This window comes from Mangifera indica, chromosome 6 (assembly GCF_011075055.1).
Source record: "Mangifera indica cultivar Alphonso chromosome 6, CATAS_Mindica_2.1, whole genome shotgun sequence".
Classification (NCBI taxonomy): domain Eukaryota; kingdom Viridiplantae; phylum Streptophyta; class Magnoliopsida; order Sapindales; family Anacardiaceae; genus Mangifera; species Mangifera indica.
The window spans coordinates 17,553,028-17,564,973 of NC_058142.1; the positions used below are offsets into that span (position 1 = coordinate 17,553,028).

Here is an 11,946-nt window from a genome sequence, read left to right on the forward strand (position 1 = left end):
AATAAAAAATTTTGAAATAAACAAAGAAATATTATGAAAAGAATTTTATTCTAAAATAAATAAATCCAAAAGAAAACAATTTTTTAAAACATTCATTAAAGAAAAAAGAGATCAAATTCAACAAGAATATTATGATTATTTAAAATAGAATTATATACATATACCCTTTTTCCAATGGTAAGAAATTAAGAATTTAGAGTTAGTACATCCCTGTAACAACCACAGGTATGTTCAGGGGTAATTTAGTTATTTTAGAAGGATCCAGGTCTTTTGAGAGGATTAATTGTGTTGAATTTTCAAAGTCAAGAAAAGGTTAAACCTATGGGACACTCGTCCCAATAAGCTAGCAAATTCAAAGCGAGCTCGCGTGATTTTCACTGTACCTATCTTAGGAATGCCCATTCCACTTGAAGGGACAATCATCCTAGGTGTGATATCCAATGACTATAAAAACTCCTCCTTGCATTTTGATTAAGGTTACATGTTATTAACCCTATTTTCACTTATACATAAAGCATAGAAAGGATTTGAGAGTGTTGGGAGCCACCAGAGGAAAGAAACATTGTTGGATTCTTACCACATGAAGACTTAAGAGACGCCGGAGGAGAGGTAGACACACTTCCTTTTTCTTTAAATAATTTATGGCATGTTTAGATGTGTAGTTTAGGCTTGCTATTGCCACTATGATTAATTGTGGTTAAATGTAATGGTATGAAACTATTGAGTATACGATGATTATGTGATGTGCATTCAGTGTTTCTACGATTTCCATGGCTCTTGTTTGATATCGGTAATCAAGGGTTGGTTTGATGAATTAAGAATATTAGTGGAATGTTAGGATGATTTTAGATTGTTTAATTGCCAAACTGCCGCTAGAAATAACAAGGTCTTTGAAGTTGTAGAGACCAGGACTGCCTGTCCCTTTAGGACAAGGACAATCGCCCTATCGTAAGGTAGAAGATGAAGTTTGTGGGCATATCTATGGGTATATCGATAATTCAACTAAGTTGAATATTAAGGCATGTATGGATTAGGTCAGAGGAGAATGGTCATCCTTTCCATTCTGGAATGGTCGTCCCCTAATGTGGAATGATCTTCCTTTGTAGTAATAAGGTATATCATACTGAGGGCCTAGAAATGATGATTTTGTTGTCTATGCATTATTATAGGTTGTAAAAGATGTCTGAGACATATGTTTCATTAGTGTACGGGTTGGAAGAGATGTTTAGGACATCTTTCCTGATAGCATTATGAGCAATGGGTTATTAGTTGTAAAAGGCATTTGAGACATCCTACCCGAAATTATTATAGGCAATGGGTTGCTAGTTGTAAGAGCCATCTAGGATGTCCTACCAAAGAATATTATACGCAATAGGTCATAGGTTATAAGAGGTATCTGGGATGTCTTACCCAAGAGCATTATGCACAATGGGCTATTAGTTGTAAGAGGTGTCTGGGAAGTCCATTTGGTAGGCATCTGAGATGTTATATTAAATGGACAAAGAAATAGTTGGGCTGTTGTAACATCCCTCCCTAGAAGTACTACCCTTCGAAGGAGAAATATTACGAATTAATATCTGGAGCGTCTATTTAAAAAAAACTTTAAAATAAACTCGTTGCTAAAAACATTCAGAAATTATTTTGAAAAAACTAAAAATCTGGAAATGAACAAAAGATATATAGATCACATATGAAAACTCATCTGAAACATCTGAGATCATAGAGTAACCACGTACATACCCCTAGATACAATTGTACAACTATTTGAATAGGGCCAAAAGTCAACAATATCATACGCATGTAACAAAAACTATAGATAATCTACCTAGCCCAGATCTATCGTTGCTAACCTAACACTACCTCGCAGTTACTTTGATCACCTATTCATGCAATCATAAAAGGAAAGGAAGAGAGGGATAAGAACACCTAGAAAAAGGAAAGAAATAAGTAAACTATCTCTCTTTGAGAGAATAATCTGGCTCATCCTTTATTATTTGGATCACATTATGTCTCATCTGATACTTTTTGAAAGCTAACTACAAGGATTTGACACTTTTTTAGGCTCAAGCTCTCTTTCTTTTTCTTACTACACCATTTTTGAATCTGAATTATGTTCTATTATAAGGATGCTCTACTGTAAGCAGATGTACTACTACGAATATGTCTTACTGTGAATGTGCCCTACTGCAGATGGTGTAGTATAAAGTGCCCCCTCATAGTTGGGAAAATGACTATTTCCCACCCATTTTTTAGGCCTATCTCAAACTCATACCCACGGGAGATGAAAAACCACTTTTCCCACCCATGGCCAAACTGTCGTCCAATTTCTCAGTTAGGGATAGGGGTAAAATCGATATTTTACTGTTTAAAACCTTAAAACTTTAAAATTTCACCATTTCCCCCTCCAAGTTTTAAAAACTAACAACTCAACCCATCCTTAAAGTTTAAAAAGTTTAGATTTCACCTCTAGGGTTTGCTTCCTTCTCTGGCCACCATTGACGGTCGATGCATTCCATCGATCTCGCATCTCCGACTATAAAGGATGACGAAAGACGACCCTTCATCACTTAGATCTAGACGATAAAGCATTGTCCAAATCTAAAAGAATAGACGAAGGACGATGCTTTGTCACCGTGCGACGAGATGAAGATCTTTTCGTCGCACCACCACTGTCGCACTAAGAGAATGAGGAAGCCGGTGATGACATCGGATGATGAAATTGAAGAATGGAGATAAAACTGCTATTTTTGAAAGTTATGGGGGACGGCTGCATTTTTAAAAATATGGAAACCCTAGGTTTGGGGGTGAAAATGTTAGTTTTCAAAGTTTAAAAACTTTGGTTAAAGATGAAATGTTAGTTTCTAAAACTTAAAGGGGGTGAAAAGTAATAAACTTTATAACTTTTTAATATAAACAGTAAAATATCAATTTTACCCCTATCCTTAACTGAGAAATTGGATGGCAGTTTGGTCATGGGTGGGAAAACTGGTTTTTCATCTCTCATGGGTATGAGTTTGAGATAGGCCTAAAAAATGGGTGGGAAATAGTCCTTTTCCCCTCATAGTTCGTAGCATGCATTTATTATCTCTTATTGATCTTGTTTTCATCTAAACTTGAAACTCATGCTCGGGCCTTTCTTTCTCTTTAGGCCCGTGGGATACTACTACGTATCCATAACCCACTAGACAATTCTCTCAAGATGACCCCTGACTTCTAAGCCCTAAATTTCCTTTCTTTCTTTTCTTTATTTCCCTTCATTTCTTCTTCTCTCAATTCTTTCCTTTCTTTTTTTTCTTTTCTTCCTTTTCTTTTTTTTTCTCATCCTTTACTTTCTTTCCAAAATTGTAATTACTGTTTATTTGATAGGACAGTTTTTTTATTCAAACAATTTAATAGTTCAAACAGTTTTTAATTTATAGAAACTATATATCATTGAAACGAGGATTCAAAAAGCTTTCCAACGAGCTATAATAACACTCATGATTCATCAAATAACATAGTCAAAATATGGGACGAAATCAGTGGCAATAACTTGTAATTACTATTTATTTGGTAAGGCATCCTTTTTGTTCAAATAATTTAACAGTCCAAACGATTTACAATTCATACAAACTATATATCATTAAAAAGATGATTCAAAGAGCTTTCCAACAAGCTATAATAAAACTCATAATTCATCAGATATGACAGTCAAAATGTGGTATGAAATTAATGACAAAACTGTAAATATTTTCTAACTCTCTGCCATGAACAAAATGATACACATAGATTCCTCAAATGGCAAAACACCATTTCTCAACTTCAAAATCATCATTTATAATATACAGAAAAAGAATCAAAGGCATAAAACATAAAACATACCAAGAATAGTTCCACTTACCTTGCTTCAAGCCAATACTTGTCAAGTTGTCTCTTCTCTTTGTCTTTCTTCTTTACTCACCAAAACCACCTTAAATCACCACCAAAACACACAAACATATTCATATAACATACATCCAATATAAAAAACATAGGTAAAGGGAAAATAATGAGATCTTTTAGTGACTAAGGCCTCCAAAGTGTTTCCTCTTCTTTTCTTTCCTTACGTTTTTCATTCAAAACCCTTTAAATCATCCATTTTCCTTCCAAAAACAAAGAAAAAGCATAAAAAAGGTTGTTTTCTTAAGGAAGAGACAGGAGACGATAATGGAAATAGGCATAAAGAGCTCCTTTTTTGTCTTCTTTCTCTCTCTTTCTCTCTTACTTTTTCATTCAAAACCCTTTAAATCATTCACTTTCCTTCCAAAAACAAAGAAAAAACATGAAAGAGGTTGCTTTCTTCTGGAAGAGACAGGAGAAGATGATGGAAATAGGCATAAAGAGCTCTTTTTTTGTCTTATATATATATATATATACACACACACATACATACATTTGAACATATATAGTTAAAACTGGAAATATCTCAAAGTAAAACCAAAAGACATAAATGCCCCTGAAACGTACTTAAGGGTTTTACAACTTTTCCCCTCTCACAAGAATTTCATCCTTAAAATTCACAAAAATAGCTTTGGGTACTTCTCCCTCATGGTCTACTTTATTTCCTAGGTAGCCTCCTCTACCTTCTGGTTTCTCTATAAGACCTTTATCAGAGAAATTTGTCAATTCCTTAGTTGTTTAATTCTCTTGTCAAGTATTTGAATTGGTCTTTCTTCATAACTAAGGTCTTCTGATAACTGAATATCATTTGTATGCATGACTTGGGAATGATCACCAAGACACTTCCTCAAATGAGACATGAAATACATTATAAATCTAGCGTATACTGGCTAGTAAAGCCAATCTATAAGCCACTTTACCAATTCTCTCAACTATCTAATATAGACCAATATATCTAAGAGCTAGTTTTCCTTTCTGTCTAAATCTCATCAAATGCTTGAATTGAGCAACCTTTACAAATACAAACTCACCCATATTGAATTCCAAGTCTTAGCGTTAATGGTCAACATAACTTTTCTGTCAATCCTAAGCCTGTTTCATTCTCTACTTGATTAACTGGACATCATCGATCATTTTTTGGGTCAACTCGGGCCTAAGGGATTGAGATAACACATCTTTCTCCCCTATCTTATCCCAGTGGAAAGGAAAACGACACTTCTTACCATACAATGCCTTATAAGGTGTCATCTGAATAGTCGTATGGTAGCTATTATTATAAGCCAACTCACCAAATGTAAAATTTCTACCCACATAGCTTTATGATCTAAGTAATAACCTTTCAACATGTCCTCCAAAATCTAATTAACCCTTTTTTTCTGACCATCTGTTTAAGGATGATAGGTTGTATTAAATGTCAAATTATACCCAAGGATCTCTAGAGACTCTTCCAAAAAGCTGATACAAATCTCATATCATGATCATATACTATGATCCTGGGTATCCCATGTAATCTAACAAGCTACCTAACATATAATTTCTCTAGTTGATCTATGGTAGTAGTATCTTTGATGAGTAGGAAATGAGTTGACTAAGACATTTCATAAAATTACTTTTGCAAATGCAATTATAAGAGTTTTTATTACATCTGTGACATATCATCCTAGCAAATTACCATTAGAGGTATCATTTGAGATGACGTGTTACATTTTTGGCATTAAAGCATGGTTTTGGGACCTTAAAGGTGTTGAGTATTTTAAAGAACCTTGTGTGCATAAGTATGGTGGCCCATGCAACATTGATCTCTCTTGCAACATGACCTCTGTAAGTATTATACTATTGTTTTTATGATTGTGATTATCATTATAAGCTTGGGAATAGTTTTATAAAGAAAGACAGAAAAATAAGTAAATTCAGCCATTTGAATGCCACCATTCTAGAGGAAAGTCACTTTGAGACTCTTGCCTCTATACCGATACCAACGTCGACCTACCCCAGCACTAGTTCTAGTATCAGTCTTAACACCAAGGATGGTTAAGGTGTTTAAGATCAGAAATATCATATAGGAGGCGCTAAAGGAGTATCATAAGTTATCTGCTAGTATGAGGAATTTAACGAAGGCACTGACAACTTCAATCTAATCGTCACCTACCTAACAATTGATTTAGCCTACAGTATAGTAGATGTCAAATGTGAGAGGTCAAATGCATCCAATATATGAGTTAACAAGTAGACATTAGCTACTAGAGTTCAAGGTTACCATGAATCTGACTAAGGCCCTTGAGTGGATAAGTGGCATGGAGGAAGTCATGGTTGTGTTCATTATGATTGACCTAAAGACGGTTAAGTATGTTACATATCTACTTATAGGAGATGCTAAGGTTTAGTGGCAACTTTTAAGTACTACCTACCCTGTGGAAAGCATGACATGAGTCAATTTCAAATGGGTTTTTAATTTGGAGTACAGATTGACTAATGTCATGAGGTCTCGTCCTAAAGAGTTATTTAGCATGAAGTAGAGAAAGAAAGGGTTTCAGGTTTATAGGTTATATTCAATAGGGCTAACCAAGCCTCTGTTCGTAGAGATATGGCTAGCTAGACAGTGGCTCAGGTATAGGCTAAGGTCAACCCAACCGCAGTGGCAAGTCAATTGTTCATTCATATTATTTCAGTTTATATTTTGATTAATTTGAATGCTACCTATAGTTTTGTAGCTTCGGGTCTAATTCAGAGACTTAGATTAGAGCCTATAGTGGTTAATCATATTAGTATTTAGATGTTTAATGATGATAAGATACTGAGCAACACTATGCTTTTGGGACAAACGATGATAATAAGGGGTTGAGAGCTACTAGTGGATTTGATTGTATTTGAGATGCCCAATTTTTAGATAGTTTTAGGAATGGACTTCCTCAGCAGGTATAGAGCTGAGATTGATTGTAGAAAGAAAAAGGTCAAGTTCAACTTTGAAAATGGAGATAAGTTCACCTTTGGTAAAGGCCAAGTACTTAGAATGATGATTAGTAATGTCAAGGCATAAAATATGTTAAACAAGAGATGTGTGGGGTACTTGGCATATATGGGAAATAAAGCCAATGCAAAGTTAGCTTCAAGTGTATAAGGCACCTCCTTAGTTTGTGAATTTTTGGATGTATTTTATGATAATTTACCGAGGTTAGCACTAGAGAGGGAAGTGGATTTAGGTGTCAAACTGGCTTAGGGACAACACTAATATTTAAAACACCTTATCATATGGCTCTAACAAAGCTATAGAAATTAAAGAACCAATGACAGAAATTGCTCGATTATAGGTTTATCCAACCAATTCATTCGTCATTGGGTATGCTGATCCTCTTTGTCAAAAAGGATAAATCGATATGCATGTGTATCAATTATAGGGAGTTAAACAAGGTGACAGTAAAGAATAGATACCCACTATAAAGGATTGACAACATATTGGTGTATTTTAGGACTCATGAGGAAAATAAGCAACATATGAGGTTGATATTATAAAGATTAAAGGATCAACAGTTGTATGCCAAATTTTTCAAGTTTAAATTCTAGTTGCATCGAGCAACCTTCTTGGGACATGTGGTTTTAGCTAAGGGTACATCAGTGGATTTGAGTAAGATTGAACTAGGATAACCTGGTAGAGGCTAAGGTTGGCTAAAGAGGTTTGAAGCTTTCTTAGGTTGGCTAGATATTATCGATGGTTCGTAGAGCTTTTTTAAATTGGTTTGACCATTGACCAACTTGACATGTCAATATGTTCATTTTAGTGGTCTCAAGATTGTGACGATAATTTCTAGATATTTAAAATTGGTTGACCACAACTTTAGTTTTGACTCTATCGATTGACGGTGGGAGGATAACCTATACAAGGATGTATCACATCAAGGACTTGGGGCTATTTTGATGTAGCGAGGCAAAGTGATTGCATATGTCTCCCGTTAATTGAAAGACTACAAGATTAGGTATATATCATATAACTTGGAATTGGCTATGATGGTTTTTACCCTTAAGATCTTACGTCATTATTAGTATAGGTTAAGAACCAACGTGTACGCAAACCACAAGAGTTTGAAGTATTTCTTCACTTAACGGGAGCTAAATATAAGACAACAATGATGGTTACAGTTTGTTAAGGATTATAATGTAGACATCAAGTATCATCCCGGTAAAGCTAACGTGGTGGCCAATGTATTGAGTCAAAAGGTAGTATTGTCTCAAATGACTACATCCCTTGAGTTACAACAAAACATCTTACATGAGTAGATTGAGGTGGTTACAGGGTTGTTGGCTAGGTTGGATATTAAATCAACCCTACTTGTTGAGATCAAGGTTAGACAAACCACTGATAAGTAGTGTGCATAGTTGATCCAGCAAGTTGCTAATGAATAAAAGCCAAATTTTATAATACTAAATGGGATTTTTGAGATTAGAGACCAAGTCTATATTCCTCAAGATGACAAGTTGAGGACTTAGATTTTGATCGATGTACATAGTGTACTTTACATTACCTACCTTAGGAGTGTAAAGATGTATTAGGATCTGAGAGAGTTTTTTAGTGGTTTGGCATGAAAAAGGCAGAAACAGATTTTGTATCGAGATGCATGGTTTGTCAATAGGTCAAAGCTGAGCATCCAACCTTTAACTATTCCTGAGTAAAAATAGGAAGAGATCTCTATAGATCTTGTAGTAGGACTACCAAAGAGGTGGATATAATGTTTTATAAGTCATAGTGGATCGGTTGACTAAGTCAATACATTTTATTCCAGTAAAAAACAATAAGGATACTAATCAACTGAGGCAAGTCTGTGTCAAAGAAATGGTAAAACTTCATGGAATACCGGGAGGATTGTGTCAAACCGAGACACTCGATTAGTTTAATCTTTCTGGCAAGGCCTACAAAAGGCATTGGTAACCACTTATCATTTAGTATCAGATAAATGTAGCACCCTCAAACAAATAGCCAAATAGAGAAGGCTAACTAGATAATTGAAGATATGTTGAGGGCATGTTGATTAAACCATGAGGTGAATTAGATAGATGTTTTACATCTGATGGAGTTCGCATATAATAACAACTATCAAGCAATCATTCAAATGGCTCTTTATGAGGCATTTTATGGGGAAAATGTGTTGATCTCTATTACATTGGGATGACATAGGGGAGAGAGATAAGTTAGTAAGGGTTTTGGGACCCAAGTGACCCAATAAATGATTGACCAAGTGAGATTGGTTTAAGAGAAAATGAGACAGGCCTAAGATTGATAAAAAAGTTATGCGGATCAAAGGAGACATGATTTGGAGTTCCAGATGGGTGGTCATGTCTTTGTAAAGATTGCATGGTACCACCATATGATGAGTTTTAGATATAAGGGGAAGTTAACACCCTGTTATTTTGTCTTACAAGATTATAGAAAGGATCGATAAGGTGGCTTATAGACTTGCACTACTAGCAAGCATGAGAGGAATTCACATTGTATTCTATATGTTGCTATTGCATTAAGTGTTGGGATAACTCATCCCAAATAGTTCGACTCGAGGATGTATAGTTAGATGACAGTTTGGTTTATGAAGAGCATCCAATATGGATTGTAGATAGACAATTAAAACACTCAGACATTGATAGATTCCTTTGGCAAAGGTACAGTGGCAGAACCATCAAATTGAGGAGGCTACTTGCGAGATCAAGGAGGTTTTAAGACAGAAGTACCCTTGGTTGCTCTAGTGAATTTCAAGGATAAAATTCTTTTAAGGGGGAAAAAATGTATCAACCATAGGTATGTTTAAGGGTAATTTAGTCATTTTAAAAGGAACTAAGTATTTTGAAACTATTGACTACGTTGCGTTTTCAAAGCCAAGGAAAAGTCAAACTTGTAGGACACCCATCCCTATGAGCTAGCAAATTCAAAGCGTGCTTGCACAATTTTTTAGTACATATAATAGGAACGTTTGTTCCACTAGAAAGGACAGTTGTCCCATGCATGATATCCAACAACTATAAAATCTCCTCCTTGCGTTTTGATTAGGGTTATGCGTTATTAACCCTATTTTCACTTATACATAGAGCACAAAAAGGATTGAAAGCGTTGGGAGCTGTCATTGGATTCTTGCTATGTGAAGACTTAAGCAACGTCGGTCTTTTTCTTTAATTAATTCACGGCATCTTTAAATAAGAATTCATAAGTATATGTGTAGTTTAGGCTTGTTGTTGCCATTGTGATTTATTGTGGTTAAATGTAATGGTGTGAAATTGTTAAGTATACGATGATTGTGTGATGTGCATTCGATGTTTCTATAATTTCATATGGCTCTTCTTTGATATTGGTAATCAAAGGTTGGTTTGATGAATTAGGAATGTTAGTGAAATGTTAGGATGATTGTCGAACCGCCATAAAAAATGACAAGGTTTTGGAAGTTGTAAAAGTGAGGAATTTCAATCCCTTCATGAGAGGGATGATTATCCAATCGCAAGGTAGAAGATGAAGTTCACAGGCATGAATCTAGGTAGATTGATAATTTAACTAAATTGAATATTAGGGCATGCATGGATTAGGTCAGAGGAGAATGGTTGTCCCTTCTATCTTGGAATGATCATCCCTCATAAATAAGGAAAACAATAATCCTCTAGTATGAAACAGTCATCCTCCATAACGAGAAGGTATACGTCCTACCCAATAGCATTATGAGCAATGGGCTTTTGGTTGTAAAAGGCATTTAAGACATCCTACCCAAAAGTATTATGGGCAATAGGTTGTTAGTTGTAAGAGGCATCTGGGATGTCTTACTCGAGAGCATTATGAGCAATAGGTCTTTGGTTGTAAGAGGCATTTGAGGCATCCTACTCAAGAGTATTATGAGCAATGGGTTGTTGGTTACAAGAGCATCTGGGACATCCTACCCAAGAGTATTATATGTAATAGGTCATTGGTTGTAAAAGACGTCTGGGACATCCTATCTAAGAGTATTATGAGCAATGAGTTGTTGATTGTAAAAGGAGTTTAAGACGTCCTACTCGAAAGTATTATGAGCAATGGTTTATTGGTTGTAAGAGTTGTCTAGGATATCTTACCCAAGAGCATTATAAGCAATGGGCTATTGGTTGTAAAAGGCGTCCAGGACATTAAACTAAATGGACAAAGAGACAATTAAGCTATCAAGGGATATTCCAAGAACGTTCGATTATTGGTGTGATTACTGAGTGTTTTGTCACTCATGCATTTTTTGTTTGTTTGTAGGTAGACGTGATGATGGTGCAAGTAAGGATGCTAGCGGATCAGCTCACTAACGACACAACCACCATTGCATACAATTTCTTTATTATATTTTATTATAAATTTTATTTTGCAAGTTACTTTATGTTATTTCATGCACATTATTATCTTTTTGGTAATTAAGGATTTAAGTCAACTGTTTGATGTTATATAAAACTTTTAGCAAAATTTTCTTATTTAAATAAATTCATTAAGGTATTTCATAAAATTACTTTTGCATGCAATTTTGAGAGTTTTTATTATATCCGTAACACGTCGTCTTAGCAAATTACCCTTAAAAGTATCATATGGAGATGGGGTGTTACAATCCCTCATTAGGAGAAATTTCAATGTCCTATAAAAGAGTAGTTTTACCTACAATTCTTTTTAAGATAAAAGAAAACCTAAAAAAAATTACTGGAAATACAATAAAAAAATATTATACAACAAAACAATTACCCCAACCAATATTTAGAAACAATAGGGTATCAATTAAACAGAATTAATTGAAGATGTTAATCAACCAATCACTAAAGTTATAAATGAAAAATCAAAACTCATAAGTCTTTATTTACCCCATATGAAATTTCAAAAAACTTTTCAAAAGATATTTCAAACAAAAATGAATTCATATAAGAAATAAATAGAAAACTTAACCAATTAAGATTAGGGATTTCAAGTTCAAATATAAAAACCTAAAGAAACACAAAAAAAAAAAAAACAATTAATCAATTTTTAACATAATTCAGTAAGAAAGAAAATATTGTATTTAC

The 11,946-nt window shown here is 34.5% G+C and overlaps 1 protein-coding gene across 1 annotated transcript in view; it reads right to left on the bottom strand.

Moving 5' to 3' along the window:
• Positions 1–3,684: 3,684 nt before the first annotated feature.
• Positions 3,685–11,946, bottom strand: part of LOC123218832 — a 37,610-nt gene continuing 29,348 nt past the window's right edge. The window contains exon 11 of the transcript XR_006502758.1: positions 3,685–3,949. The gene's annotated coding sequence lies outside the window, so the exon portion shown is untranslated. The remainder of the gene's footprint in view (positions 3,950–11,946) is intronic.